At 44.3% G+C, this 18139-nt stretch overlaps 1 long non-coding RNA gene across 1 annotated transcript in view; it reads right to left on the bottom strand.

The window, feature by feature from the left end:
* The window catches only part of LOC138641732 (uncharacterized), a 33347-nt gene continuing 15208 nt past the window's right edge, over positions 1-18139 (bottom strand). The window contains exons 2-3 of the long non-coding RNA XR_011313938.1: positions 3641-3969; positions 1-3549 (exon numbers count right to left, since the gene is read on the bottom strand). This is a non-coding gene — a long non-coding RNA (uncharacterized lncRNA). The remainder of the gene's footprint in view (positions 3550-3640; positions 3970-18139) is intronic.

Below are 18139 nucleotides of genomic sequence, written 5' to 3'. Positions count from 1 at the left end.
TGTGTTTTAATTTGGAAACATATATATATTTCCAGGAGTCATATTTACTGTCTAGAAACTTGGAGATTTGGAGATTTCTACCTAAAAACTTCAAGGAAACAAGATGTTTTGTTTTGACACTTCAGGCCTCTGGTTAAACATAATAAAACTTTTTTTATATACTTTGTTTAAATGCACGAGTTGTACTGTCACCAGCGACCTGCAGAATGATATTGAGTTAACCTGTTCTAATAAACTTCTCACTCACTTCATTACAATTAATTAAAGATGTATAAGTCTGTTAACCAGCAATAAAAATGTCATACAGTTCATTAATTGTTATCCCTTAAAAGTCAACCAGAGTACTCAGCACCGCTGGATTTACTGTTTACACGTTCACTTTCCGGCTCTAGAACGGCCCAAACGTTTGTTTTCTCGCGTTATTTAGAAGCACTTAAGTACTAATTATTAGTACTTGAAGGCATTAATATATTTTGCTTGCATTATTGTTGATATGAAATATTAATTGTATTTATTATGGCTTTGTCATGGCTTTGTACTACAGAAATAGATATATAAATATATATATTATCTATTAACGTGTTTAATGAAATACTGATTGTTTATTTATTTTGAGATTTCAACATTTTAATATTATATTTCACAATTACAAGACGGCCAAAGTTTTAGGTTAAATTCCCATAATGAGCATATAACTTCTATAATACTGCTCCTATGTACAAGAATATAACTACTATAATACTGCTCCTATGTACATGACTATAACTACTATAATACTGCCCCTATGTACAAGAATATAACTACTATAATACTGCCCCCTATGTACAAGAATATAACTACTATAATACTGCCCCTATGTACAAGAATATAACTACTATAATACTGCTCCTATGTACAATAATATAACTACTAAAATACTGCCCTTATATACAAGAATATAACTACTATCATACTGCCCCCTATGTACAAGAATATAACTACTATAATACTGCCCCTATGTACAAGAATATAACTACTATAATACTGTCCTATGTGTAAGGCTATAACTATTATAATACTGCTCCTATGTAGAAGAATATAAATACTATAATACTGCACCTATGTAAAGAATATAATTACTATAATACTGCCCCTATATACAAAAATATAACTACTATAATACTGCTCCTATGTAGAAGAATATAACTACTATAATACTGCACCTATGTACAAGAATATAACTACTATAATACTGCTCCTATTGAAAAGAATAAAACTACTATAATACTGCCTCTATGTACAAGAATATAACTACTATAATACTGCACCTGTGTACAAGAATATAACTACTAAATACTGCTCCTATGTACAATAATATAACTACTATAATACTGCCCTAATGTGCAAGAATATAACTACAATACTGCCCCTATGTACAAGAATATAACTACTATAATACTGTCCCTATGTACAAGAATATAACTACTATAATACTGCCCCTATGTACAGGAATATAACTACTATAATACTGCTCCTAGGTACAAGACTATAACTACTATAATACTGTTCCTATGTGAAAGAATATAATTACTATAATACTGACCCCTTTGTACAAAAATATATCTTCTATAATACTGCCACTATGTACAAGACTATAACTACTATAATACTGTCCCTATGTACAAAAATATAAGTACTATAAGACTGCCTCTAAGTAAAAGAATATAACTACTATAATACTGCCCCTATGTACACGAATATAACTACTATAATACTGCTCCTATGTACAAGAATATAAATACCATAATACTGCGCCTATGTACAAGAATATAACTACTATAATACTGCTCCTATGTGCAAGAATATAACTACTATAATACTGCCCCGATGTACAAGAATATAAGTACTATAATACTTCTCCTACGTACAAGAATATAACTACTATAATATTGCTCCTATGTACAATATAACTACTATAATACTGCCCCTATGTACAAGAATATAACTACTATAATACTGCTCCCTATGTGCAAGAATATAACTACTATAATACTGCCCCTATGTACAAGAATATAACTACTATAATACTGCTCTTATGTACAAGAAAATAACTGCTATAATACTGCCCCTATGTATAAGAATATAACTACTATAATACTGCCCCTATTTACAAGAATATAACTACTATAATACTGCCCCTATGTACAAGAATATAACTACTATAATACTGCTCCTATGTACAAGACTATAACTACTATAATACTGCTCCTATGTACAAGAATATAACTACTATAATACTGCTCCTATGTGCAAGAATATAACTACTATAATACTGCTCCTATGTACAAGACTATAACTACTATAATACTACCCCTATGTACAAGAATATAACTACTATAATACAGCTCCTATTGAAAAGAATAAAACTATAATACTGCCTCTATGTACAAGAATATAACTACTATAATACTGCACCTATGTACAAGAATATAACTACTAAATACTGCTCCTATGTACAATAATATAACTACTATAATACTGCCCCTATGTACAAGAATATAACTACTATAATACTGCTCTTATGTACAAGAAAATAACTGCTATAATACTGCCCCTATGTACAAGAATATAACTACTATAATACTGCACCTATGTACAAGAATATAACTACTAAATAATGCTCCTATGTACAATATAACTACTATAATACTGCCCTAATGTGCAAGAATATAACTACAATACTGCCCCTATGTACAAGAATATAACTACTATAATACTGTCCCTATGTACAAGAATATAACTACTATAATACTGCCCTAATGTGCAAGAATATAACTACAATACTGCCCCTATGTACAAGAATATAACTACTATAATACTGTCCCTATGTACAAGAATATAACTACTATAATACTGCCCCTATGTACAAGAATATAACTACTATAATACTGCTCCTAGGTACAAGAATATAACTACTATAATACTGCTCCTATGTACGAGAATATAAATACCATAATACTGCGCCTATGTACAAGAATATAACTACTATAATACTGAACTTATGTATAATAATACACCACAAAATTGATTCATAGATATCAATATGAGATCTCTTAGTAGTTATGGGGCAGATACCCTCAATGATACGAGTTCCCTTTGCTTTGTAGACAGTTCCTCTTTGGGTGTGATTCTATGTAACGAGACCAGTGACCCGGTGCCAGACACAGAATACTCTGCAGACAGTAGAGAGTCAGCATCCATGATATTTTCTGTCTCTACCTTCAGGACACAATAAATCTATGCCATTGACAATTATCACTGCTGTTTACAAACATCATCAATTACACCCGGAGCAACATTACCACCTACAGGAATGAAGATATTACTACACTGCAAGAAGTAAAACGTTTGCAGATTGGCGTCGGTGGCATGGCCGTCCAGACGTCCCTGGTAGGGTCGTAACTGGCATACGTGCACTTTATTATCGATGCCGCCAGGAGGCTTTGGTCCCAATGCATACGGAATATAATGGCGTTCCACACCTGCAGGAGACCATGGGTCTTCTAAAGCCTATGAAATAAAGATGTTTTCATTATACCTGTGCACGGCAGACACTGTGACCTGTGAGCTGATTGGGTCTTCTCATGTTAGACATGTTTACCTGTTTCTAAAGCCTCGGGGAGTTTAATATTTGAAAGAAACTCTTAGCAATAGATTTATCCTTTAATTCCTTTGGAAAATCTATAAAAGGTATGTCTGAAATCTCTTAAGCCCATGATAACCTCAAGCCACGGTACTTAATCTTCAAAAAAAAAAGTCAGAGCTGAAGACAAGGCTCTTGAGATCTCTGTAAATCAGCGTTGGGTTCATCCAGTGTGATGTCAGATCAATGGTCGCCTCTTTGGAAGTGCATGCCTCAACAGCGAAGACCAAAATGTCTTGATTGCATTCCTCCCTGAACCCGGCTGCTCAGCTTGTCCGGTTCTGTTTCTAATCAGATGGGTGCAAAAAAAAAACAAAAAAACAGACTGTTACCAGGCTACAGCGGGAAAAACAGCGAGGTGTCTCCATGGCCATCCTACCAGAGTGCAAGACTTCAATCACAGGCATTTTTTTTTCTACTTCAGTTCATTTAACTAGTGTTCAGTTGCCCTTGAGCACACGCCGACTCTCGGAAAATGATCACAACACTGTGCATTCAGGGCCGTGCGTGGAGCAGGGGTGCACATCATTTAACCTTGGCGGTACACACATGTGCGCTATGCATGATTGCACAGACCCCAGTGTATAATATGATGGACCTTTCCTATCGAGCAATTTAGAAAATTAGACCTTGGACTGGTAGGAAATAACACTATTTAAGGAGCGACTAGGGGCTGATGACCAAAAGATCCTTCATCCTTGAACATAATTGGAACATAATTGTATGAGTTGTAATTTAATTTAGAACAAAATGTTGTTCTAGTTGATTCATACCATTTTTTTTTTCATTTTCTCCAACTCCCAAGAAAAATTGTGAACATTTATCTTCCTGAAGCCACCACCAGGAGGAGCTCTAGAGCTAAATGCATACAGTGTTTTTATTAAGTTCAATGTAAATGCTCCTATGCGTCCTCTAGTGGTGAATGCAAAAAATTATAATTATTAGTGATGAGTAGAGTTGAGCATTCCGATACCGCAAGTATCGGGTATCGGCCGATATTTGCGGTATCGGAATTCCGATACCGAGTTCCGATACTTTCAGTATATCGGATTCCGGAATCGGAAGTTCCCATAATGCAAAGAGCCAGTTTCATTTAATTCAGCCAATGAGGAATGATTAGAAGTGGGGGCACATCCTGTTCTGCATGGTAGGCATGCAACTACTAGCATGGCTGTGATTGGCTGCTGGAATGATGTTATGGTGCACTATAAAAGTCGCTGCCATTTTGGGATCACTCTGCTGTGAATTCAGTTAGGGACAGGACGCTGTGTTCTGACTGAGGGCCAGTTTAGAGATAGCGATTTGCTTCATTGTGCTTTACCCAGGCTAATTTAGCAACCGCTGTGAGAACCTTGTTTTTGCCTGGCAGCGCTGTTCACAGCTGTCTGCAAGATCTATGTGTGTGTGACTGTAGCTCACGCTGTTGTCTGTTCTACAGCCACCGCTGGGTGTACTCAGCTCAGCGTGCGTCACTGCCTCATACTGTTCAATTGACCTTTTTTGCATTAGTGCCTGCAGCACATTTTGCCTGTTTTTCTCCTATTATCGGTTTTCCATCCGTATCCTGCTAGATTGTGGAAAAACACTATATAGGATTACATAGAGGAGCTGATTTTGGCCTTGCAGCGCCGTTCACGGCTGTCTGCATGGTCTGTGTGTGAGTGCAGCTCACTCTGTAGTCTGTTCTGCCGCCATAGCCGGTGGTAGTCAGCTCAGGGTGCGTCACTGCCTCATACTGTTCCATTGTCCTTTTTTCAATTAGTGCTGCCTGTTGCACATTTTTTAAAATTTATCCTATTAGATTAGTGGCTTTCCATCCATATCCTGCTAGATTGTGGAAAACACTATATAGGATTAGATAGAAGAGCTTTTTTTGGCCTTGCAGCGCCGTTCATGGCTGTCTGCACGGCCTGTGAGTGCAGCTCACCTTGTAGTCTGTTGTGTGAAAAAAACACAAAGTTAATAAAGTTCACCAAACACTCCACTTTACAGTTATGTAGGCCACATTACCTCATATTAAAGTCTAGTCCACTCTTTAGAAAATTAGTGTTTCTTATGCCTGTTAGGAGCTGTTCAGGAATAAGCACACTAAGCCCTTAGTACTTTTCTGCCTATCTTTATCAATAGCCAATGGTTATTCCTGCTAGAGGATACACAAAACTAAATAACACAATAGTTTAGAAATTGGCCAAACAAAACCAAATTTTACTGTATCCAAATTGGAAGGATGAAGACTTGTTCTACGCAAAATGCAATGTAAACATATGGACAAATACGTATTTCTGAACAATAATAGAAAGCTTTATTAATTGTATATAAAAACAAAAATTAAAAAATAGCCAACAGTGCTAGGGTGAGCCAAAGAAACAAAGGAGGCATCACCATTGGATGGGTAAGACAGTCACAGGAGTAAGCATTGCAAACTGCAGGGCAATATATCAGTACATGAATCGTAGACTCCAGGGTATTGAGTACGTTACAGACTATATATAGTCAATAGTGCCTTTGTAAAAACCGAAAAAAGGCCCCCAATCCTAAGATCCCTGAATCCCCAATGTATAAGTAAAATAGTATATGCATGAATAGTACATTATGGGGTTAAGAGTGGGTTAAAGGCTCATATAAACAGTAGTGCCATTGTACAAATCAATAATAGGCCCCTGATACTAGAGTCCACAGATCCTCAAAACCTAAACAAGGTGGTACATGCAGTAAGGTGCAAATTAAGTGCAAATATAGCTTACCAACAACCAAATGGCGATGCCACAGCAATGCTTACTCCTGTGACTGTCTTACCCATCCAATGGTGATGCCTCCTTTGTTTCTTTGGCTCATCCTAGCACTGTTGGTATTTTTTTATTTTTGTTTTTATATACAATTAATAAAGCTTTCTATTATTGTTTAGAAATACGTATTTGCCTATCTTTATCAGTCTACCAAGATGAAGAAGGCAGGGAGTAAGGCACGTGGGCATGGAGCAGGGAGAGGACGTGGGGATTCTGTGCCTGCTGCGAGCACCGGTGACTCATCATCCCCCAGATTCACCAGGGAACAGTCCTTCATGCGCAGCTTTGTAGGAGATCGCCAAACCCTGCTGCTGCGGGAGGAACAAATTGAAGCTGTTGTCAGGTGGATGGCAGCTAACGCATCAACTTCAATTAGTGCCACATCCTCTCAGGCACAGAGCACTGGAGAGCACCCATCTGTCTCTTCACCACCTGCCAAATTGCCCAGGCAGTCAGAGAGCCCAGGACAGGAGCCATCTCTAGTTCTGTTCTCTGAATCTCTTGACTTGGAAAGAGGGGGCCAGCCAAGCAGCATTGGAGAAATGGAAGAGGCAGTATGCAGTGATGCCCAACAGCTTTGTCTCTCTGACTCTGAAGAGGCGGGTGGGCCAGTGACTCCGGTCAGCACACCTCAGTACGCATCTAATAATGAGACTCAGGTGGCACTTTCTGGTGCGTACTGTGTTGCCGAGACTACCCAGGAGGAGCAGTTGGTGGAAGAGGGTAGTGTAGATGATGAGGTCCTTGACCCATCATGGCGTGAGGTACAGGAAGGTGGTGGGAGCATCTCTGAGGAAGAGATTCCCCGAATGTCCCCAAGAGGGAGAGGGAATGGGAAGACTGTGTTGCCTGTAGCCTCTACTTCGGCACCCATTAGGAGCATGCCTCTTCCAAAAGCCAAAACGGGTGCTCCCAAGACTTGCAGTGCCTGGTCCTTTTTTGACACAGTTGCAGATGACATTTGCTTTGTCAAATGCAAGCTGTGTCATCAGAAAGTCAAAAGAGGGAAAAGTGTCAGCAACCTCAATACCACAAATATGTGGAAACATGTGCGGACCAAGCACGTTGTTGTTACAAAAACACACTGAAGACCTAGGCCAACCAACAGCGGCACCCACCACCTCTTCAGCTTGTGTTGTAGCCTCTTCCTCCAGCTCACACACTGCTGGTTCGGCTTCCTCACAGGATCGCCATGGAAGAACCTCTGGCAGTGTTGTCCAGAGATCCAGTGTAATTCCACCCACAGCACCACGTTCCCAGTCATCCTCACACTCCCAGCCCAGTCTACAGCCATCGGTAGCACAGGCATGGAAGAAAAGGCGGCCATTCTCGGCAAAACCACCCCTGAGCACAGGCTCTGAATGCTGGCATTGCAAAACTACTGTCCCTTGGAATGCTTTCATTCAGGCTGGTGGAGACTGACACCTTCCGTAACTTAATGGCATTGGCAGTCCCACAATACAACGTACCCAGCCACTTTTATTTCAGCAGGCAAGCCATCCCTGCCCTACAAAAGCATGTGGAGGGAAACATTAAACATGCGCTACTAAATGCCATCAGTAGCAAGGTCCACCTCACCACCGATGCGTGGACCAGTCCCCATGGACAGGGACGATACCTTTACCTCACTGCCCATTGGTTCAATGTTGTGGAGCCGGGTACAGATCTTGCGAGTGGCGCTGTATGTGTTCTGCCAACTCCAAGGATTGCAGGAATCCAGTCTGTACACATTGCCTCCTCCTCATACTCCAGTTCCTCTGAATCATCGCTGCAGGTGCTGTCACGGTCTAATTCCACCTTGACCCGTGAATGCTTACCTGTTAGGACCGATATGAGCACAGCCGTGGCCAAACGTCAACAGGCCGTACTGGACTTAATTTATTTGGGGAATCGAAGCCACACAGCGCAGGAGCTCTGGAATGCCATCAAGCAGGAGAGCGACGTGTGGTTTGTGCCAGCGAATCTCCAGCCAGGCATGGTAGTGTGTGACAATGACCGAAATCTGGTGGCAGCTCTGGCCCTAGGCAACCTCACTCACATCCCATGTCTGGCACATGTGCTCAACTAGGTTGTGCAGAGTTTTTGAGGGACTATCCGGATCTTGATGCACTGCTGCACAAGGTCCGCCTAGAGTGCGCTCACTTGCGGCGTTCCAGCATGGCAAGATCGTGCCTTGCAGCTCTGCAGCACCGATTCTGCCTTCCGGAACATCGCATCATATGTGACCTACCCACCAGGTGGAATTCAACGTTACATATGTTGGAGCGGTTGTGTGAGCAGCAATCAGCAGTAATAGAGTACCAGCTGCATCAGGCGCAAAGAAGTCGCACTGCGCGCCGTTCAGACTTCACAACCAGTGAGTGGGCCACTATGAAGGACATCTGCCAGGTTTTGCATGCCTTCGATGATTCCACGCGGATGGCGCGTGCAGATGATGCACTAGTCAGCATGACTCTCCCCCTTATCTGCCTGCTTGAAAGAACACTGAAAGTGCTAAGGGATGAGGTTATGGAAGAGGTGGAGGATGAGGAGTCACAAATGCCATCTGCTTCTGGACAGTCTTCACAACGTGGTTCCTCACAAAGGCCTAGGCAGGGGACACTTTGTGAGGAGTCAATGGAGGAGGAATACATCTTTACAGAGGAGGGAGTTACACAATGCTCCAATAGTCAGTATGTAGAGCGAGGGTGGGGTGATACAGAGCAAGCAGAGATCACGCCTCAAGCAGGGGACAGCGTTTCTTGGCCAGTTGGCAGTTTGCAGCGCATGGGTGATTTCATGCTGCAGTGCCTGAGAAATGACCGCTGCATCGCCCACATTCTCAACACGGCTGATTATTGGGTGTACACCCTCCTAGATCCGCGCTACTGGGACAACTTACAAAGCCTCATATCACCATTGAACCGGGAGCGTAAAATGCGAGAGTACCAAGACACACTGGTGCATTCCATCATTTTCTCCAGTCCAACTGAGAGCAGTGCTGCTAGTGCTTTACAAAGCAGCTCAGTGCGTCTAGGCAGTGGAGAAAGCTCAGCACAAACAGGGAGCAGAAGCAGTGCCTCAGCACAAGGCAAGACCAGTATGGCCCAACTGTGGCAAACTTTTGTGCGCCCGCCACAAATGTCTACACCATCACAGACTGCTCCAGTCAGCAGGAGGCAACGTTTCAGTCAGATGGTGACAGACTACATGTCTTGCCCTCTCAGTGTACTCCCACACGGCTCTTCCTCCTTCAAGTTTTGGGTCTCTGAGCTGGATACATGGCCAGAGCTTAGCCAGTATGCATTGGAGGTGTTGGCCTGCCCTGCTGCTAGTGTATTATCGGAACACATCTTTAGTGCCGCAGGTGGTGTACTAACAGACCGTAGCATGCGACTATCCTCCGATAATTTTGACCGGCTTACTTTTCTGAAAATGAACAAGGCCTGGATCTCGCAGGAATTTGCCACTCCTCTTCCAGATTAAATACTTGGTTGGCAACAGTATCCAGGTCTCCTGTTGTGTTCATGTTTCTACCACCTGAACTGTAATCCCTGGGCTCCAACACCGCCAGTTGCTGCTCAGAAGTGCCGTCTGCACAGTCAACACATGACCCAGTGTTATTGGGTTTCAGTAACGTCAGCTGATCCCCTGCTGTGTATCCGGCAATTGCTCCTGCTTCCTCCACACTGACACTACTACAGAAATTAAAGGGAACCTGTCCCCCCCAGACGTTTGTAACTGAAAGAGCCACCTTGTGCAGCACAAATGCTGCACCAGGAAAAGGTGGCTCTTTTACTTTTGCTCCTTGCACACACTGAATTTAACACTTATAACATATGTGTCCCTTCATACCATGAAACCGTCCCGGAGTTGGGACTTTCCTTCGTAAGGAGACACATCACAGCCACCATTCATACCACTTTGACGCTTGGTGCCGCCCCCTCAGCATTGTTTGAATCTGTCCCGGAGCCTGCGCTGTTATGTTAAACCTTGGGCATGCGCAGTTAGTGCTGCCCGTCTTCTGACATCATTTGATGTCATGCTGACTGCTCCTGTGCGGTCGCGCTGCCCGAGATCCCGCCCCACAGTGTCTTCTGATTTATTCATACTGCGGGGCTAGGATTCAGGCCATGACCTGTGCATATCTTTGCCTGTCACTCATCTCCTTCTGCCTTCTTCACACTGTGCGCCGTTATCTGATCCCTAATCACATGCCATGGTCGTGACGCCGCATAGTCAGAAGAAGGCGGAAGGAGATGAGTGAGAGGCGAAGATATGCACTGTGCATGCCCATGAATCCCAGCCCCCAAGTGTGAATAAATCAGAAGACACTGTGGGTCGTGATCTCAGGCAGCGCGTCCGCACAGGCGCAGTCAGCCTGACACCAAATGATGTCAGAAGACGGGCAGCGCTAACTGCGCATGCCAAAGGTTTAACATAACAGCACAGGCTCCAGGACAGATTCAAACAACGCTGAGGCGGCGCCCGATGCCAAGGGGGTATGAATGCCGGCTGTGCTACGTCTCATTCCGAAGGAAAGTCCCACCTCCGGGACGGTTTCACGGTATGAGGGGACACATTTTATAAGTGTTTAGTCAGCGCGTGCAAGGAGCATTACTGCTGCACAAGGTGGCTCTTTCAGTTACTAATGCCTAGGGGGGTTAAAGGTTCCCTTTCAAATTGCTCCAATTAGGCCTCGGCCAACACTTTGCTTCTCCTGGATTCCCTGGGCTCCAACACCCATAGTTGGTGCTTGGAAGTGCTGTCTGCACAGAGAAAAACACTCGCTCCTGTGTTAGTGGGGTTCAGTAACGTCAGCTGCTCCCCTGTTGTGTATCCGGCAATGTGTCCTGCAACCGCCACGCTGACACTACAACAGATATTAAATAGGCTCCAATTCAGGCCTCGGCCTACACACTGATTGACCCTGGTCTCCAACACCGCTAGTTGGTGCTTGGAAGTGCTGTCTACACAGAGAAAAACACTCGCTCATGTGTTAGTGGGGTTCAGTAACGTCAGCCATTCCCCTGCTGTGTATCTGGCAATGTGTCCTGCGACCTCCACGCTGACACTAAAACAGAAATTAAAGGGAACCTGTCCCGCCCAGGCGTTTCTAACTTAAAGTGCCAACTTGTGCAGCACTAATGCTGCATTTGGACAAGGTGGCTCTTTTAGTTCTTCTCCTTGCACACGCTGAACTAAACACTTATAAAATGTGTCCCCTCATACCGTCCCGGAGGTGGCACTTTCCTTCTTAATGAGACGCAGCACAGCCCTCATTCATACCCCCTTGGCGCTGGGCGCCACCTTCTCAGCGTTGTTTGAATCTGTCTGGAGCCAGCGCTGTTGTTATCCCTTGACCATGCGCAGTTAATGCTGCCCGTCTTCTGACATCATTTGTTGTCAGGCTGGCTGCGCCTGTGCGGCCGCCCTGCCCGAGATCACGCCCCGCAGTCTTATTTATTCACACTGCGGGCCTGGGATTCATGGGCATGCGCAGTACATATCTTGGCCTCTCACTCATATCCTTCCGCCTTCTTCAGGCTGTGCCGCGTCACGGCCGTGGCATGCGATTTGGGATCAGCTGACGTGGCAGTCTGAAGAAGGCGGAAGGAGATGAGTGAGAGGCAAAGATATGCACTGCGCATACCCATGAATCCCAGGCCAGCAGTGTCTTCACATTTATTCACACTGCGGGCCTGGGATTCATGGCCATGCGCAGTGCATATCTTGGCCTCTCACTCATCTCCTTCTGCCTTCTTCAGACTGTGCCGCGTCAAGGCCGTGGCATACGATTTGGGATCAGCTGACGCGGCACAGTCTGAAGAAGGTGGAAGGAGATGAGTGAGAGGCGAAGATATGCACTGCGCATGCCCATGAATCCCAGGCCTGCAGTGTGAATAAATGTGAAGACACTGCGGGCCTGGGATTCATGGGCATGCGCAGTGCATATCTTCGCCTCTCACTCATCTCCTTCCGCCTTATTCAGACTATGCGGCGTCACGGCCGTGGCATGTGATTAGGGATCAGCTGACGGTGCACAGTCTGAAGAAGGCGCAAGGAGATGAGTGACAGGCAAAGATATGCACAGTGCATGGCCATGAATCCCAGGCCCGCAGTGTGAATAAATCAGAAGACACTGCGGTGCGTGATCTCTGGCAGGACGGCCGCACAGGCGCAGCCAGCCTGACAACAAATGATGTCTGAAGGCGGGCAGCGCTAACTGTGCATGGCCAAGGGATAACATAACAGCGCAGGCTACGGGACAAATTCAAACAATGCTGAGCAGGCGGCACACGGCGCCAAGGGGGTGTGAATGAAGGCTGTGCTGTGTCTCATTAAGGAAAGTCCCGCCTCTGGGACGGTTTCAGGGTATGAGGGGGCACATTTTATAAGTGTTAACTTCAGTGTGTGCAAGGAGCATAATTTAAAGAGCCACAGTTTCCTTGTGCAGCATTAGTGCTGCACAAGCTGGATCTTTTAGTTGCAAACACCTGGGGGGGGGGTTTAAAGGTTCCCTTTCAACTTGCTCCAGTTAGGCCTCAGCCTAAACTCAGCTTCTCCTGCATTTCCAGGGCTCCAACACTGCCAGTTGCTTCTCAGAAGTGTCTTTGGCATGGGTACTCCCTCCTGCCCAGCACGCCAACTGTTTCCGGGTAGTGACAAGGTCACTTTGCCTCCAATACGTTGTCCTGTCGTGTTGCGGTCTGGTTAGCCGACTCTATGGTGCCTGCAGTTTAGGTGCTTCCTATGTGGGCTGCGGGAACTGGCAATGAAGGCTGGTTCCGTTGTGCCAATAGGACAAGCTCCCCCTGTAGGACTGTGGGTTTTTGGTAACTACGGCGGCTCGCGGCCTAGCAATGTTTTTTTTCCTGTGGACCTTCTGCTGCCTATCTGAGTTCCAGCACCATTAGCTGGTTCTTAGGAACACAAGCTTGAATAGGTCCCCCTGGTTCCAGTACCTCCTGCTTAGTAACCGGGTTCCTGTAACGTCAGCATGTCCTAGGTTGCTCCATTGGCTCTTGTACCTTCGGGTTCCAGTCCCGTCAGCTGGTTCTCGGCACTGTCTTTTGCTCTTGTACCTTCTGCTCCCCATCCTGGTTCCAGTATCGTCAGCTGGTTCCAGGCAGAGCCTTTGGCTTAGGTGCCTCCTTCTGGGTATCCGAGTTCCACCAATGTCAGGTGGTCCTTGGTAGTGCATTCTGGCATGGGTACCTCCTGCTTAGTAACTGGGTTCCAGTAACATCAGCTGGTCCTCGGTTGTTCCATTGGCTTTTGTACCTTCAGCTAGCCATCCGGGTTCCAGTACCATCAGCTGGTTCTCGGCACTGTCTTTTGCTCTTGTACCTTCTGCTCCCCATCCTGGTTCCAGTACTGTCAGCTGGTTCCGGGCGGAGCCATTGGCTTAGGTGCCCCCTTCTGGGTATCCGAGTTCCACCAACGTCAGGTGGTCCTTGGTAGTGCTTTCTGGCACGGGTACCTCCTGCTTAGTAACCGGGTTCCAGTAATGTCAGCTGGTCCTCGGTTGTTCCATTGGCTCTTGTACCTTCGGCTAGCCATCCGGGTTCCAGTACAGTCAGCTGGTTCTCGGCAGTGTCTTTTGCTCTTGTACCTTCTGCTACATTTCCAAGTTCAAGACCCTAAAGATGACGACCCTGAAGACCGAGAAGCAGAAGAACAAGAAGCTGCAGAACAAAAAGCAGAAGAACATTAAGCATAAGACTAAAAATCAGAGCAAAAGATATTATCTAAATTATAAGCAGAAGAAGACTAAGCAGTGTATGGGGGTGAGTCCGTTCCTCCTCGTGGTGCCTCTGGAAAAAACCTGCTGCTGCAGGCCAAACTGAACGCAGACAAATCCTGTTGTAAATCTTTTGTGACAGGCAGAACGGAAGGTGTAATCTTCAAACTTTTATAGATAACAACTGCAGGAAGGCCTGGCTGTCACAAATAAGAACATGATGAAGAATAAAATGAAGAAGATGAAGAAGTTGATTATGAAGAATAATAGTTGAATAAAAAGAATATGAAGAATGTAAAAAAAAAATAATATGAAGAAGGTGAAGAAGAAGATGAATAAGGTGAAGGAGAAGTTGATGGGAAAGATGATGCTGCTGAGGATGAGGAAGAAAGTGTGGGAAAAGTTAAAAAGGTGAACAGCATGGAAGTAGTGAAACATAAATATCTGACTAAATATAAAAAATCGTAACATAGTCAATAGCTTCGTAACTCCGAACGTCTTAAAAAAAAAATTCCTATTCCATTTGATTGGGCTAAACCTCTATGCCTTTAATGTCTCCTCCACCCCCCCAATACATCCTACATTATTCTTAGTTGTTTTCCTTCATGTAGAATTAACCTACAAGGAAAGAAAGGGTTTATTTTAATTCCGATATTTTTGTTCCATTGACTTGCATTGGTATCGGGTATCGGCGATATCCGATATTTTTTGAATATCGGCCGATCCAATCCGATACTTCTGGATATCGGAAGGTACCGCTCAACACTAGTGATGAGCGAATGTGCTCAGATAAGGTGTTATCCGTTAATGCTCCTGTGCTAACCGAGTGACTTTGGCGTGCTCGAAAAATTTGTTTGAGTCCCCGCAGCTGCATGTCTCATGGATGTTAGACAGCCGCAACACATGCACTGATTACAACCATGAAAGTTAAGGAAAATACAAACTTGGTGGATTTTGGTCATAGATTGCAAGTGATTTTTCCACCATAGAGTTCAATTTAAGTTACATGTGGCTGCAGCTCACTGGCAACGTGCCGTTGATTCCGATTCTAAATTGCTCACATGATGCAGCTCGTGGCCTTCATTTTAGGTAAGAGTTTAAGAGACTCTTTGCATTTGGTGCTGCGGTCCAATGTTGCGTGTAATTTTGTGGACTGAAGTTGTGCATCTGTATTGAGCTGATGATCTACAGAAAGTTTATGTGCTGCCCAAAGACCACTATACACATTAAAGTCAGACGACTCTGCCGAATTTACCAATTCATCTGCAAGGGATCCTCTGACTCACCTTCAGCAGATGACTGGCAAAAAGATAGGACATGCAGAAATACAATGCCTGAACCCTTTATTTCCCAGCTGCTGCCAGATGAGTGCATGTATATAGGCGAGTTAGTATTCAGGTTGTTGTGCTAGCCACTCCATAGGTTTTATTTTACTGCTGTTCCTCAAAGCTGATTTTTTTCCAGGATGCCTCCTGACATACCCAGTCTGCTACGTCGCTGGGCTCTGCTACCGAGTCTCCTAACCTGCACGTAGCTATGTTGCTGAACTCTGATACATCACTTCAGTAAGTTTCCTGACCTACCTAACTTTGCTATATCGCTTCAATGAATGTCCCAACATGTTATTTATTATTATAGCACTATTTATTCCATTGCGCTTGACATGTAAAAAGGCGTATACATAATAAAAAATAAGTACAATAATCATGAAACAACACAGGTGACCAACTGGTAAAGGAGGAGAGAGGACCCTTCCTGCGAAGGCTCACAGTCTACAAGCTACATTGCTGGACTCTGCTACATCATTTCCAGAAATCTCCTGACTTAAGTTTGCCACCTTGCTGGGACTTGCTTTGTCACTGCAGTGAGGTCTCCTGACCAACACAGTTCTGCTACATCACTGGTAAGTGCCACTCAGGACATACTCTGCCCCATTGCCGAGTCTTCTCAACCCTGTTGTAGTCTCGAAAGGGCTTCACTTCCCTTTGCTAAACCTCTGACTTCCTGATGATCTATTACTCCACTCCTGTTCACTTCAATGCCCAATTGTCATCTGTACGCCTACACAAACACTGCTCATCCACACTGAGGGCTTTGGGAATCCACCTCACCAAGCGAGATATAACAATGCTGGACCTAGAGGAAGGAAAATAAGTATTTGATACATGGCCGATTTAGCAAGTTTTTCCACCTACAAATACTGGAGAGGTCTGTCAATTTTATTGTAGGTGCACTTCAACTGTGAGACACAGAATCCAAAAATAAAACACAGAAAATCAGATTGTGTGGTTTTTAAATAATTAAATTGCAATTTATTGCATGAAGTAAAGCTACAAGACAATAGGCAAGATGCTTGGTGAGAAGGCAACAACTGTTGACGCAATTATTAGAAAATGGAAGAAGCACAAGATGACTGTGAATATTCCTCGGTCTGGAGCTCCATGCAAGATCTCGCCTCGTGGATTGGTGCAATGGTAACTATCTACAACTAAATGTTAAGAAAACTAAGGAGTTGGTGGCCAACTATAGCAGGATAAAGATGGAATGCTTACCGATCACTATTGCTGGTCAGGAGGTAGAGCAGGTGGAGAGTTACAAATATTTGGGGGTCCATTTGGATAGCAAACTGGACTGGAGATGCCACTCAGAGTTTGTCTACAAGAAGGGGATGAGCAGATTGTATTTCCTAAGGAAACTGAGGTCTTTTAATGTGTGTAGCAAAATGTTAGAAATGTTCTACCAATCTGTGGTGGCAAGTGCCATCTTTTTTGCAATCACGTGCTGGGGTAGTAGTGTGCGGGCCTCTGATGCTAATAAGCTGAATAAGATTATTAAGAAGGCAAGTTCTGCTGTGGGCTGCAAGCTGGACTCTTTTGGGGAGGTAGTGGAGAAAAGAACTCTGAAAAAGTGTATGGCGATTATGAACAATAATGCACATCCACTATATGAGCTATTCATGAGACAGAAGAGCACCTTCAGCAACCGGCTTATACTTCTGAGGTGTAAGAAGGAAAAATATAGGAAATCGTTTGTGCCAACTGCCATGGGAATGTACAACAATAACATTAGGGTTAAACCACCAAGGTGAATGTCTACTTATTTCTCTACATTTCAGTTCACTTGTTGTGTATGTCCTATTCTAATGTATAATGTTCTCCTGTCAACAAACTGTCATGTCAACTATGTAATTCCTTTATGATTTTTATGATTTAAGTTGTGCTGCTGTGATACCATAATTTCCCACGGGATCAATAAAGTGTATCGTATCGTATCGTAAGGATGATGCTGAGAAAGGTCGGGAATCAGCCCAGAACTACATAGGAGGAACTGCTCATCAAAGACCTGATGAGAGCTGGGACCACTGTCTCAAACATTACCATTAGTAACACACTATGCCATCATGGATTAAGCTCCTGCAGGGCAAGCAAGGTACACCTGCTCATGCCAGCTCATGTCCAGGCCCGTTTGAAGTTTGCCAATGACCATCTGGATGATCTTGAGGATGGATGGGAGGTCATGTCGTCAGGTGAGGCCAAAATAGAACTTTTTGGTATCAGCTCGCCGTGTTTGGAGGAAGAATGAGTACAACCCCAAGAACACCGCCCCAACTGTGAAGCATGGTGGGGGGGAAATACTTTGGGGGTGCTTTTGTGCAAAAGGGACAGGAAGGCTGCAACGTATTGAAGGGAGGATGGATTGGGTTATGTATCATGAGACTTTGGCCACAACCTCCTTCCATTAGCAAGAGCATTGAAGATGGGTCGTGGCTGGGTCTTCCAGCATGACAATGACCGAAACACACAGCCAGGGCAACAAAAGAGTGGTTTTGTAAGAAGCATTTCAAGGTCCTACAGTGGCCTAGTCAGTCTACAGACCTGAACCCAATAGAAAATCTCTGGATGGAGCTGACACTCAATGTTGCCCAGTGAAAGCCAGCCCTGAAACCTG

The sequence above is a fragment of the Ranitomeya imitator genome, chromosome 6, assembly GCF_032444005.1.
Source record: "Ranitomeya imitator isolate aRanImi1 chromosome 6, aRanImi1.pri, whole genome shotgun sequence".
NCBI classification, from domain to species: Eukaryota; Metazoa; Chordata; class Amphibia; order Anura; family Dendrobatidae; genus Ranitomeya; species Ranitomeya imitator.
The sequence above is the reverse complement of the archived record's forward strand: the minus strand, read 5'-3'. Positions and strand labels throughout refer to the sequence as shown.